A 15,089-nucleotide genomic window follows, 5' to 3' on the forward strand; every position below is an offset into this window, starting at 1 on the left:
ACTATTCAACCAAAGCGAATGAGACGAGCGAGTGAGAGGAGGCGGGTGTGCGTCGCCCTCGGGGAGAAGAAAGGGCAAGAAAGCACAGCAAGTATTGGTGTATCGATACAGCAGAAAAGGAGTAAACGCTAATATAGACTATTTTATGATAATTTTATGATGTTTTTTTGTCATTTTTGGAGCTCGAGTCCAAAACCTTGACTTTCTTTGTAAGGAAAAGAGCAGCTTGGACATTCAGCAAAATGTCTAATTTTGTGCTTCACACAAGAAAGAAATTCATGCAATGAAAAATTGCAATGGTACCATGCAATTGTGCTTTTGGATAAAATAACCAAAATTCTTTGAAACGAGATACATTTATTTAAGAAGTAATACCGCATAAGATATCAAGACTTGTTTTCAGAGAATACAGTCAAACCAAAAATTATTCAGACACCAGATATTATGTTTTACTAGGGTGCAGGACACTATAGTTCATTTATATAAGTGAGGATAGCAAAGTAAAAGTAAAAAAAACTATATTTATACAGTGGACTACCAGTAAAATTGATACAAATTTGGGACCAAATTTATTCAGACACTTTGACCTGAGCATGCTTCAGTGTTTTTTCTTTAATTGCTAATGCAACCTTTTACACCACAGACTGAACAAAATGAAGCATTGCTTGGTCATTGGTTGACCCAAATTGGTATTATATAATTGTGTCCTTAAATTTAACAGCTGATTGGTTGATTGTAATCCTTTTGTTCTCACACAGTTTAACTCTGAGTTCGTGTCATATTTTATTACCACTTTCTAAACTACAGCGAATAAACTGATAATGTGAGAAAACGCTAAAGGTGCCTGAATACATTTAGGTTTGACTGTATATCTTTAACTGTGTATTTTGTACTGCACTGACTGATTTGTCAAATAGTTTTAAGTATAAACAAGAATATGCAAAAACAAATAAACCTGACAGTGCCGTAAATATACTTATATTCAAGATAAAATCTATGAAAACAAGTCCTAATAAAATAAGTAATTAGTGTTGCCTCAAGTAAATGATCTTGTTTAAAAAATAAATTGAATATTAAACAGGAAAATGACAATAACACTCATTAAAAACATTTCATACTCTCTAATGAGGTCTTTTAACAGTGCATTCTCTATTAAACCTAAATCAACAACTGACTATGTAGTCAAAACCTGCATGTTTCCCAAGCTCTACCCTAATTAGTCTATGCTGATGTGTTTGATATCTTTCTTGAAAGCGCACACTAATAATAAGATGGTAAACCACGAAGAAGAAAACTTTGACAGCTTAGTACAACGGAATGCTGTTTAACCTTTCACTAGACAGATCAGCTAATTAACAGAACACACACACACACACACACACACACACACACTACTGGTCCACAGCCATATTGAAGCGGCTTCGGTGTGAAAGAATCACAGTCTCTCGGCAGGCAGAGAGGGCTTGTGTGATGAAGCGCTCCGATTGGCCGTTGCTATAACAATAGGGGAGGAGAGACAGCCAAGTGGGGGTGGAGACCCAGCATGATTATAAAATCCTTCAGTGAGACACATTTGCTTCCTGTATGTTTTTATTTTTTTATTTATTTTCTGTTATGTTTCCCGCATCTCCTCCTGTCAGAAGGGTCTCTCATGAGCAGAAGTAGAAGGGAGCGCAGCGAGGGGACGCAAGATAAACGCCTGTGCCTGTGTCTACTGCATGCACGCATGCATGCATGCGTGCTGCAGACTAAATAAGACACCTCCAGTTTTGGATTATCTGTCTGCCGGTGCGCTGACTGCCTCCAGACCTGGAGGCCGCCCTCCTCCTCCTCTTTCTCCTCCCTTTCACACTCAAGGAAGAGTAGAGTAGAGACGGTGTACTGTTTGCCTCCTGCAGACTCCAACCACTCCTGTGAGTATGTCTGTGTTGTTACATGAACTGTCATGACTTAATGTTAACGTGCTTGAGATGATTCTGACTGTGTATGCACTTAAATGCACTGCTGTTGTTGTTTAGTTCTAGAGCCTTCTGATTGAAACAGTGTTGGGATCTAGTGCTCGGTTGATGCTGTAAACATGCTCTTTCCCTTCAGGTTTCGCTCTTCTTAGCAAACCCACACGCAGGCGTTAGGCTGACGCGCGCTGACGCAACGTATACGGCTTCGGGGTCATGCGTGTTCAAAGCCTACACCGCTCATGATTCACAGCTGCGTGCACAGGACTATAGATTTGCAGAGAGCGCCCTGAGAACGGCGAGATGCTTTAAAGTGACATAGCAATGTTTACATAACACGCCTGCTTATTGCAGCCTATCTGACAGCACTCGAACGCACAAATAGAGTCGGTCAATACATTAGTGTGAGGCAGGACCAGTGTGAAGCCACAATGGGCGGCTGGCGGTGGCTCATTAGTGCAGAAAGGAGCTATTAATAAACAAGTCATGCATCTTGAAGTCAATCAGCCCACTGGCTGTGGCTGTACTTTTAAAAATAAAGCTTCTCTATGCTCATCGAGGCCGTTTTGGGCTGTGCGGGGTTCTTGGGTCGGCGCTGTGGTGATTACGAGAGCAAAGAGTACTTGACGAAGGTCTGCGGATAAGCGTTTGGCTTTCTGGATCTTCAAAGCAACAGTACGGTTTCCTACAGAACAAGAGAGTGAAAAGTTGTTTGGAAAACTTTTCGTTTTAAAAGAGCGCACCACGGTTTGGTCTCCTGTCAAAGCATGGATTCACAAACAAACCTCACCTTCGCAACTCTTCCCAAAAGCATTGCTAGCCAACCATGGTCGCAAGTTCCGTCTTTATCAGCATACACTCTAATTAAAAATAACCCAAGTTGGGTTGAAAATGGACTAACCCAGCAATTGGGTTGTTTTAACCCAACGGTTGGGTTAAATGTTTGCTTAAAACAACCCAATTGCTGGGTTAGTCCATTTTTAACCCAACTTGGGTTATTTTTAACCCAGCATTTTTTAGAGTGTAGTTCAACGAGTCTGTGTTTCCCGAAACCATAGTTCCAACGAACATTCGCAAACAACATCGCAAAGTTGCTCTCAACCTGTGGTTAGAAGCATTGTTTCTTATTTGCATGACATGTAGACTTAAAAAAACCCTTATCTTGAACAGAATAAGCATGGTGGATATATACAATCTATATATTTTATTTCAAATACACAGCATACAAATGTCATTTACGCGTAGGCGTTGTCAAGCACAGTATTTGAAGAGTGCGCATGTGCTCTAGTACACAAGAAAGAGCCTATGATTGAATCGGGAAATAGAGCAAAATGATTGAGAATTAGTCCGAAGAAAAAAATGGATTCATTAAAATAAATTATTACTCCAACATGGTTGAACGACAACTTTGCGACAATACGGTTTCGGGAAACAGTCGTGACCAGCTGATTTCTTCAACGATGCACTATACTATGGAGGTTAAACAGCGAGTTACGCCGTTGTATGGGAAACGCACTCCCCGGATTAGGTCTCGAAATGCTCATGTGATCACAAAGATGATCCAGGGCACATGTTCAGCTAATTTACATTTGCTTGAGGGAAAATGACTTGTATTTCCTTTTTATTACAATGCTAAAATAACTGTGGAATTGAGCAAATGCTGCTTGTGAGACTCGGAATCGAATTGCGTAAAGTAGCAACTTCTTCTGGTCTTGGTGGAACTTAATGAGAAACATTGGAGTTCATATTGAGATCTTTGACATTTGATTGCATATGTTGGTATCTTGGCAAATCTAGAGACACACGAGTGTACTGGAGAAAAAGCCAAAGCCTCTATTTCATCAAGATGCTGTCTAGGAGAGATATTAAAGAGATCTTGTGCGTGTGTGTACCTTCCTATGGGCGGAAACCCAGTGGGAGCAATAATAGAAATGGGTATTTTTATCAGTTAGTCATGGAGACCACTCAGTTTCCTCATAATTTGCTCCACAAACTTTATTCCATGTGTGGAAGATAACCTTCATTTAATAGACAGAGAATATGAGGTCAAACCTGTGATGTGGTGAAGAAAACGACATTATGTAAGTTTATGACTTCCTTTATGGGGTGAGAATATGACTGATATTATCACCTCGGTCTAGACAGACAGCATTTCCTCTCAGAGCTAAATTGTGTATTCAGGAGGCGCAATTGTGGTTTGTTGGTCTTCTAACTCGGTTAATTTCCTTCCTCGACTGTGAAGACTTGCTTCGAGAAGGTGATTGAAGATAATTGTGCAAATGGGCCTAGGAGGACGGCTTCAAATGAGAGGTTTTATTGCTCATTTGAGATAAACGGTGTGTCTCATATAGCGATGGCTGCGAAGGCTGCAGTGACGCACAAAAAATGTCCTAAGCAAAACGTATCGTATATCATGTGCTTGGATCCGGTGATGTTAATGGCTCTGTGTAAGTGAGCAAAGTATCAGGACACAACAAAAGCTCCTTCAAGAATTTCCCTGTGGTTTGTACCCAAGCCGGGATACAATTTCAGACCCCTGAGATTATAAAGAAGTGCTTTTTGCTTTTCTTCTCCACCTTTGAAATGGAAATGACACAAAATTCCCTACCTAGAGACGGAAATAACACATCGGAGAACGAACGCCGCCCAGTATTGTGGATGATTCTCATTAGTCAAAAGAGCTGCTGTGCTTTGATGGCGACAGGAAGATGAGAACAAGGTCGACCCAACATGGACACAGGGTACAGGCCTGGGGTGGCGCAGAGCTCTCCGTTCAACCTCTTCACCATCTGCCCTCTCACAATCTCTCGCCTCACTGGCACCAGTGCTCACGGCCCTATGAACTAATAACCTCTGTTCACTCCGCTAGCGAGCGTTTCTGAGTAACGTTCACACCACCAACAGATTTATCGCTCAAAACAAGATGCTGGATGATGGTGGTGATAAAGTGCAGATGTCAATGAACTTGCTGGCAAGTTTATATGGCAAGTTTGCAAAAGGAATAGGTTTATACACTATATATACATACAATATATACATCATATACAGGGAGTGCAGAATTATTAGGCACGTTGATTTTCTTTTTTCCAGGCACATTTGACCAATTCCAAACCACAGTAATCCTAATAACTACTATTGATTTAGTATTTAATAATGTATAAGTGATATATAATTGTTCATGAAGGCTGGAAATGAAAATCACCTTATATTCAGGTGTGCAGAATTATTAGGCATGTTTTCTTTTACAGATAAATTGAGCCAAAAAAGAGATTTAACTCAGACTGAAAAGTCAAAAAGTATTAAATGCCCATGAGAAGGATGCAATACTAATGCAATACTAGACATTGCAGTTAAGGCGTGACCATTGGACAGTGAAATGCTCGTTGGGTCAGCAGGGTCAGACAAAAACAGGTGGTGAAGAAAAGACACCTGTTAACCGCAAAAGAATTAAGAATTAAGGTGAAGAATTAAGGGTGAAACCATCAGGAACCCTTTAGTCTCCAGCGCCACCATTTTCCAAAACTGCAACCTACCTGGAGTCTCCAGAAGTGCAAGGTGTCAGGATCTCAGAGACTTCAGTTAGGTAAAGAATCCTAAAAAATGACCCCCACTAGATAAGAATCACAAGCTGAAGTGTTGTAAAATACATGAAGAAGGTTTTTTTATAGGCTTTATAGGTTTTATAGGTTGAGAGTGACTCTTGAAGGACCAGCACCACATCCTCTTGTACCACTGTTTGAAGAATTCATCTTCCAGAATCTGGCAGTACGTTTTGGGAGTTCATTTTAGTCCATCCTGAAGTCCGTTTTGCAGAGATGGACTAAAAATGAACTCCCAAAACGTACTGCCAGATTCTGGAAGATGAATTCTTCAAACAGTCGTACTAGAGGATGTGGTGCTGGTCCTTCAAGAGTCATTCTCAACCTATCTGTCCATAAAGCCTATAAAAAAGCAGGCTTCATGTATTTTACAACACTTCAGCTTGTGATTCTTATCTAGTGGGGGTCATTTTTTAGGATTCTTTACCTAACTGAAGTCTCTGAGATCCTGACACCTTGCACTTCTGGAGACTCCAGGTAGGTTGCAGTTTTGGAAAATGGTGGCGCTGGAGACTAAAGGGTTCCTGATGGTTTCACCCTTAATTCTTCACCTTAATTCTTAATTATTTTGCGGTTAACAGGTGTCTTTTCTTCACCACCTGTTTTTGTCTGACCCTGCTGACTCAACGAGCATTTCACTGTCCAATGGTCATGCCTTAACTGCAATGTCTAGTATTGCATTAGTATTGCATCCTTCTCATGGGCATTTAATACTTTTTGACTTTTCAGTCTGAGTTAAATCTCTTTTTTGGCTCAATTTATCTGTAAAAGAAAACATGCCTAATAATTCTGCACACCTGAATATAAGGTGATTTTCATTTCCAGCCTTCATGAACAATTATATATCACTTATACATTATTAAATACTAAATCAATATCAATAGTAGTTATTAGGATTACTGTGGTTTGGAATTGGTCAAATGTGCCTGGAAAAAAAATATGATCAGAAAATCAACGTGCCTAATAATTCTGCACTCCCTGTATATATATAATAGTGTAGGGAATCGATAAAAAATAACTAATTAATAAAAAAAAATTCTGTAATTAATCGCGATTTATCGCAAGTTTTTAATATTTTAAGTTTTTAATATTTTGATATTGTAATAATTTCAGTTACTCTCCAAATTAATGTAGAAACAATTTAAAGACAGTATATTTTAAATATGTGTTGTATTGTCATATTTTTATGAATGAAGGCCAGTATCACTGATACTGATGTCTCTATGAAACATTAATGACGTTACAATACAGTATAACTGAAAGCTGCCAATTTCAACATTTATTAGGCTTTAAAAAAACAACTTTAAATTTAAGTGAACTTAAAACAATCTTTGCATAAACCCATTATAATAAATGTTATTTTTACCTGTGGCCTTCCCTGTTAGACATATACAGAAATGTAATAGTTATCAAACACCTTTCTTAACTGCATAAATAATAAATATAGATTAATCATCATTAAAGCTACAATTTTCTCTGTTCCCGTTGTTCTTTGATGAACATTAATGACAGGCATCGTCAGTGCTCCTGTCACTTTAAGAACGGCCGCTGATGAACATGACGCGGATCTGACGCGCTGTCCCACACGCGATATTTTTTTCCCAGGATGGTAGGGGAAGGTACCGCCTTTTTCGTCTATGATTGGCTAGAAGGGCTCTCCTCCGATTAGTTATTTGATTTGGCCGTGAAACGTCATCTCACGTTCATGGCAGGCCAGGCTGTCGTGTGCGTGCCGTCAGATTTATATTCCAAGTTCACATGGTGTATCTACGTGAGGCAAACACTATGAGGGTAAATTGACTGTACAGTAACTTTAAAGCCACACAGAAATGTGGTGGTTAAGGGCCACTGTGTCATGCCAATGTGCTGATTCGTCCCATCTTCTTTTATAGCAAGCAGAGTTTTGTGTCATGCTAATGTGCTTATTCGTCCCATCTTCTATAGAAACAATCTCTTTCCAAAACAAATAACATTTGTTAGCCATTTCAAGGTAGGGTTAGGGTTAGTTTATATACCTTGAAATATAAATCTGAAGACACGCACATATAGCGCTTTTCTTAGTAGGCTATGTTGGATTGACTTCCTTTACTTCTGTTGTAAAGACGATCAAAACAGACTTACTGACAGCCTGCCATGAACTCGAGATATATGACCAATCGGAGGAGAGCCCTTCTAGCCAATCATAGACGATAAAGGCGGTACCTTCCCCTACCATCCTGGGGAAAAAAATATTGCGTCCCCACATCTCATTTCCTCACAACTCTTTAAGTTAATTTAAGACGTTATTCAACTAATTTAAGACTCCTAATATGAGAATACTCAAAATTCTCTGTGTTGTTGTTATTGTTTGTTCAAGAGCAAAAGAGAACTCGATGTGAGCAGGAAACTGATACGAGTCTATCTGTGTCGTGTGTGTGTGTGTGTGTGTGTGTGTGTCAGAGTGTCCCTCGATTAGCTGACATGAGACGCAGCCACACAGACAGGACACACACACACACACACAGACAGACAGGACATTGGCATACAGCGCGTTCTTGTGTCTTGTCGCGCTTGGAAGCATTAACATGAATAGGAGCGTGGTGATCATGTAACGCTAGGCAAAAATGGATATAAAAACGGACGCTGCGTTATTTGCGTTAAATATATATTTTTAATGCGTTAAGCTGAAAAAATTAATCGCCCCCGTTAACGCGTTAATTTGCCCAGCCCTAATATTTATATTTATATATGTATGTATATATGTATATATGTATATGTATATATGTATATGTATATGTATATGTATATATATATATATGTGTATGTATATGTATATGTATATGTATATGTATATGTATATGTATATGTATATGTATATGTATATGTATATGTATATGTATATGTATATATATATATATATATATATATATATATATATATATATATATATATATATATATATATATATATACATATATATACATATACATATACACATATGCATATACACATATACATATACACATATATATATATATATATATATATATACATATATATACATATACATATACACATATACATATACACATATACATATACACATATACATATACACATATACATATATATACATATATATATGCTAGACCTAGATTGAAAACAGTGTCAAAACATGAGTAATGTGTCAAAGTAAACACTGTAATATTTGCATTTTACACATTAAGTCCCACATCTCTCCTTTTGTTTTGACTTCTTTTTGGCGATTTAAACCTCTCCCCCTTGTAACTCGCACCCTGAACAGTCACGAAGAGAGAGTGAGAGAAAAAGAGAAATACACTATTGATCTGCACAGACTAATTATGGTGTTTAGGGTCTCTATAGGGCACCAATTGATTTACTAGAAATAACTTACAGGACTGAGTGCTTATTGATCAAGCTTTGCTTCAGAGCTCTGATGACATCACTATAAATCTGTGAGTGATTACAGGAGATGAATGGTGTGCAAGACAAATAATTAAATCCTTATAATTTAACCCACAGTTGCTACAGATATTTATTACACAGCATATGGCGCCGGGAGACAAAGGTTGTCCATTCAGTGTACTTTAATTATTACGGGCAAAGGTAACCTACAGTGTATTTTAGAACTGGCTATATAAGCATACACCAGCTTAGCATGTCTGTAGTACGCCAGAGCACCTTTTGCTGCAGAACAAAATGTATTCGCAGTAGTTATTCAAATAATAGGAATCATCTGATGGATAGGCTTATTAATGGTATTTTCCAAGTCAAACATAAAAAACACACAGAACACTCAGGTTAATGTCTAGCAATGCACCAAAACCCATCTTAAAGCACTCAAGGAAGTTCTTAAAGTGCGAAAAACCCTCAGCAACAAATTAAAAATTATGCAGAATAAGCCTACCCTAGCAACTGGAAAGCAAGTAACACAGGAAAAATCACTCAGAATACCCTAGCAACCGCACAGCAATGCACAAACCACTGAAATATGAAATATCAACTGCATAGCAACAAAATATACTCAGAGCACACTAGCAACACCATAAAAACCATTTGGCTAATCAATTAGGTTTAGCCTAGCAAAGCAACACCAACACATTTACTAGGGCTGCACAATATATCGGAATTATCGAAATATCGCAAATGTACAAATCGCAACGGCACGCAATATCTGAATGATTTTAATAGGCTACTTCAACATTGTGAAAAGTGTAAGTTTTAGGTCGACGCATATAGCAGAGAATAGACCGGGCACACGACTGTTACTTATGTGATTTGCTTGACGATAAAGAGTTATTAAACGCAATAACTTGCGAAAAACAACTCCTTGCAGTCCCGCGCTGTCTGACACGCACACCGAAACGTGCACACAAGCCGTTCTTTTTTCCGTGTCTTGTTACACACTCAAACTGTCAAATACACACACAGTTATGTCAAAATGGCCGTCTTGATGAGTTTTCATGTTAACACAGTCGGTCATGCTTTAAGTGAACGATATCAGTTGGGGAAAGAAACCGAATGTGTATCAATAGGATCCGTGCATTAGTTCTTAAAGTGACAGCCTGCTCATTCAGTAAACCTGCTCATACGGTAAACCTGCTAATACAGTAAACCTGCTCATATGGTAAACCTGCTCATTCAGTAAACCTGCTCATACGGTAAACCTGCTAATACAGTAAACCTGCTCATTCAGTAAACCTGCTCATACGGTAAACCTGCTAATACAGTAAACCTGCTCATATGGTAAACCTGCTCATACGGTAAACCTGCTAATACAGTAAACCTGCTCATACAGTAAACCTGCTCATACAGTAAACCTGCTCATACAGTAAACCTGCTAATACAGTAAACCTGTTAATACAGTACACCTGCTCATACAGTAAACCTGCTAATACAGTAAACCTGCTCATACGGTAAACCTGTTAATACAGTAAACCTGCTAATACAGTAAACCTGCTAATACAGTAAACCTGCTAATACAGTAAACCTGCTCATACGGTAAACCTGTTAATACAGTAAACCTGCTCATACAGTAAACCTGTTAATACAGTAAACCTGCTAATACAGTAAACCTGTTAATACAGTAAACCTGCTCATACAGTAAACCTGCTAATACAGTAAACCTGCTAATACAGTAAACCTGCTAATACAGTAAACCTGCTCATACGGTAAACCTGCCGCTGTCTGTCAAACAACAAAAGAAAAAAAGAAAATTGGCTGAATAACCTTTGTGGCTTTATTATGTATCAGTGTATATGTAATTCATGTGAAGACTACTGTTTTTAGTTCTTATTTTTAATAACAAAGATAAATTAAAATAACAATAATCATCATCCACCCCTAGTTCAGGTGTCTTTGTTTACCTGGATGTTCTTGATGTTGTTGAAGTTTTAGGTTGATATAACTATATATTACCAAGTCAAGCAAAGAGTTTTTGGTATTTAAATATTGGCATTACATTTTTTGTTTGTTTACATTGATGTTAAAATTATATCGTCAGATTTGTGAGATAATGTGAAACACAAAAATGGTATCATTGTCAGTTTTTAAATAATTGTTTTAATATAATTTAAATAGATTTTACACACTTAAAGCAATATCGTATCGCATATCGCATTATTTAACAAGGTATTGCATATCCTTATTTTTCTTCAGTATCGCACAGCCCTAACATTTACACAAGCGGATTATCAAGATTTGGCTTCAGATGCATGTAATGTTTTCCACTTTAATTTCATATATTTGATTTCCGTCTGAAGGCGAGTGAAGTTATTTAAGCTGACCCCTGGAATGTGTGGTGACTCATATCATGTTGGGGTGACTCATTAGACCTGTAAAAATAGACAAACACTAGTCATGTTAGTCATGGTAAAGTCCCCCATGTGCCTGTTTGTGTTCATTTAACTTCCCTGTTCGAGTCTTTCATTTTGGCACAAACTGTTCTCAGATCAGTGAAGATCTGTGAATGTCAGGGTGAGGATGTGCCACCCACAGTGCAAACAGAGCTAGTCACCCAGCAGCTCTGAGCTAGTTAGCCCGTCAACACACTTTCATTTCTATAAATCATATCTCGTTGGGGTTATAACTTCTATGCAGCCTCTAGCAAACCAGCATGGGACCAGTTCCTTCAACACAGGACATACTGTACTCTTAAATCCATATTTCATGGCCAGTCATTTAGCTGCATAGCTCTATTTTCTGTGCTTGAACAGACAGTTTTGGTCTCAGGAAAGAAAAATCACAAATAAAAGCAATTGAATTAAATGGAGATCAAACGGAGGTGCTTGCTTTAGTCTCTCCTGAAAAAAGATCCAACAATCTCTCATCTTCTCTAGCGTTTCAGATCTCAACGCACCAAAGTCTGCAGTTAAAAGTTAAAAGAGATCCCAATATGAACTCAAATAGTTCTCATCAAATGATTTCACAAAAATTTGATGAGTATATCATTTATATGAAAATATAATATACAGTAAGCACGTCTCAGTTTCAGAAGTCTCAATATAAACTCAAACATTTCAGACAAAATTATCTTTTAATATATTTTAATTAGAGCCCGACCGATTTATCGGTCTGTCGATTTCATTGGCCGATATGAGCCTGTCGCAGATATATCGGCGTATATGACACAGATATGCCACAGATATGAGCGCGCGCCCAAGCATGTCCACACGTCTCACAGCTCTAGACTGAATAACTTTAATAAAGGTTAATCTATATTTATACAGTGAAGACTATGAAGTGATATTTTACATTTGATTACTATTTCTGTACCTGCAAATCTAGTCTAGACCTATGAAAAACCTGAAAAAAACTGTTTCTCATTTGTATGTTTGTTCTGTTGTGTTTATGTGCAATGTATGTATATTATGTACATACTGTATTACATAAACAGTACCAGTCAAAAGTTTGGACACCAATGGGTTCAGACTTTTGACTGGCACTGTACTATAATATACATATAAAGAATATCGTCCGATATATCGGTATCGGAATTGTTTTACTCCCTAATATCGGTATCGGATCCCAAAAACCCATATAATTTTAATATAAGGTTATATAATTTTGTTTGTTTGCAATCAAAAGTCAGTGTTTAATTTTATAAACTCAAACATTTCTCTTCAGTTTCTTCAAAGACAACATTATCTTAGTCCACAAATAAAATTAATAATATAATATAATTATTATATTATATATTAATTATAGTATTATACATTATATTAATTATATTCTATACACAAGTGAAATATATTTAAAACAAGATTATATAACTTACAGTACATACAAATATAATACACAGTAATCATGATCTCTAGTTTCAGAGGTCAGCAAAAGTCAATGATCTCAATGTAAACTCAAACTTTTCTCTTGAATTTCTTTAAAGACAATTATATAAATCCACACTTTTATAACATCATAACATAACATAACATAAAAGATGATATAACTTACATAAAAATATAATATACAGTAATCATGCAGCTCCAGTTTCAGAAGTCTGCAATCAAAAGTCAGTGATCTCAATATAAACTCAAACTTTTCTCATCAGATTCTGTTATCTGAGCTAATATCCTCATACATTTATAGCTTTAGACTTTAAAAAGAAAACTGCTCGTTTTCATAAAGTCAAGAAATTTGAAGAGAAACACAGATACATCACCCAAAACCCTATAAAAGCTCCCTGAGTAATGAAAGAGCAACCAGTGAGCATAAAGCCATCACCCATAGACGGGTCAAATAAAGTCTCTGCAGTTAGAGAGATAGCTCAGCTAAAGCACTACCGTTCACGTGTGCCTCAGACTAGCTCATTCCCAGTAATGTTTACAGTAGCTAGCCTGCTGTTTGCAGTAAATAAAGGAAGATCTTCACAGGAATGTTGCCCAACATTTCAAGCTAATCCAGTTTTACTCATAAAAGGGCGACGTATTGACCTCTTTGTCAAACTAAAGTGAATGCTGTTTATGGATCGCTGGAGATTTTGAGAACAGCTAGGGCCTGCTAGCAATCGTCACAGCAGGAGGGCACAAACTCAGCGACAAAATGACCATGTACTCTTGATAAAAATCACAGTTTGTTCTTTCTCACCAGGCTCGGTTTCTTTTCACGTCGTTGTGAGCCAGCTGAACGAACACTAGCACAACTATTAAAAACATTTAGCTGATAGTTGCCAGTTCTGTTTAGTTATGCGTTTCTTAAATAAGAGGAACACTAGAGCCATTGTTTCAGCTTGACGCCAAACATTTTTGTTTGTTGGTGCATCTACATAACTAAAGAAAGAGCTTCTTGTAGTGAAACAAGACATCTCTGGCATCGGTCATAGCGACGCGGACAGTGAAAACAAAAGGTCGTTTTTATTGCTTCATCTATATGGGAGGCAGGCATTTACTGCTGGTAGGCTTTCTAAAAATATATAATCACGCCCTCCCCCAGATTTATGTGCATTTGGAAGTGTGTACTCAAGTAATGAAAAGTGTACGAGCAAATGAAGGAAAATTATATGACACCTGCACTAACAGCATTACTAATGCATCATCCACAGCTCGCTCCCTTCTGAAAAAGACAGTCTAATGTGGCATTCAAAGTAATATGCATCTTTATCTATGTCCACACATGCCATGAAGCCAAAGGCAATGACAAATGGCCCTTCCCGTCGTGTCATTTTCGGCTTTGCCAAATATTAAGCTGTCTTTGTGTCCGTGGAACCCATTTATCTTAGTTTAGTCATATGATTTTCAGCTTGACAGGCAGGAATATTGTATCGGGGCGATACGCATGTGAGGTACCGCCATCCGTCTTAAGGGGGACGTCTCAATTTCACAACCACTGGGGCTGGACGGGGCGCCGTACGAGGTCCGTTACAGTGCATTCAATCAACCACTGGCTCCAGATAATAAAATGAAATGTTTAGGAACCAAATGACTAAGTTGTCAAATAACAGAATCTCTCAATATAAGTTGTGCCTAACTATACTAAACAATAACCCAAACCAAATGTGCATCTTTAACTACATGTTGACTTATGAACAATCAGTTGGTAATCAAAATAGTCAAACATCAAATGAGATATGACCATAATTTTAGTGAGTGATTCAGTTTCAAACCAATTCAAAACAATAAACTTGAGAGTTTAAAGGGTTAGTTCACCCAAAAATGAAAATTCTGTCATTAATTACTTACCCTCATGTCGTTCGACACCCGTAAGACCTCCGTTCATCTTCAGAACACAAATGAAGATATTTTAGTTGAAATCTGATGGCTCTGAAAGGCCTCCATTGGCACAATGCACGGTTCACTCTCAAGACCCTTAAAAGGTACTAAAGACGTCGTTACAAAGTCCATCTCACTACAGTGGTTCTACAATAACTTTATGAATCGGCGAGAATAGTTTCTCGCAAAAAAACCCTAAATAACGACTTATATAGTGATGACGATTTCAAAACACGGCCTCATGAAGCTTCGAAGCGTTATGAATCAGTGAGTCGATTCAGCAGTTTGGATCGCCAAATTTCAGCAGTTTGGCGGTTTGACACGCGATC

The 15,089-nt window shown here is 37.7% G+C and overlaps 1 protein-coding gene across 1 annotated transcript in view; it reads left to right on the forward strand.

The window, feature by feature from the left end:
• The first annotated feature begins 1,578 nt into the window (after positions 1 to 1,578).
• cdk18 (cyclin dependent kinase 18) overlaps positions 1,579 to 15,089 on the forward strand; it is a 93,586-nt gene continuing 80,075 nt past the window's right edge. Inside the window, exon 1 of the mRNA XM_079844819.1 lies at positions 1,579 to 1,913. The gene's annotated coding sequence lies outside the window, so the exon portion shown is untranslated. The remainder of the gene's footprint in view (positions 1,914 to 15,089) is intronic.

Source organism: Gobio gobio, assembly GCF_949357685.1.
Source record: "Gobio gobio genome assembly, chromosome: 19".
Taxonomy (NCBI): Eukaryota; Metazoa; Chordata; class Actinopteri; order Cypriniformes; family Gobionidae; genus Gobio; species Gobio gobio.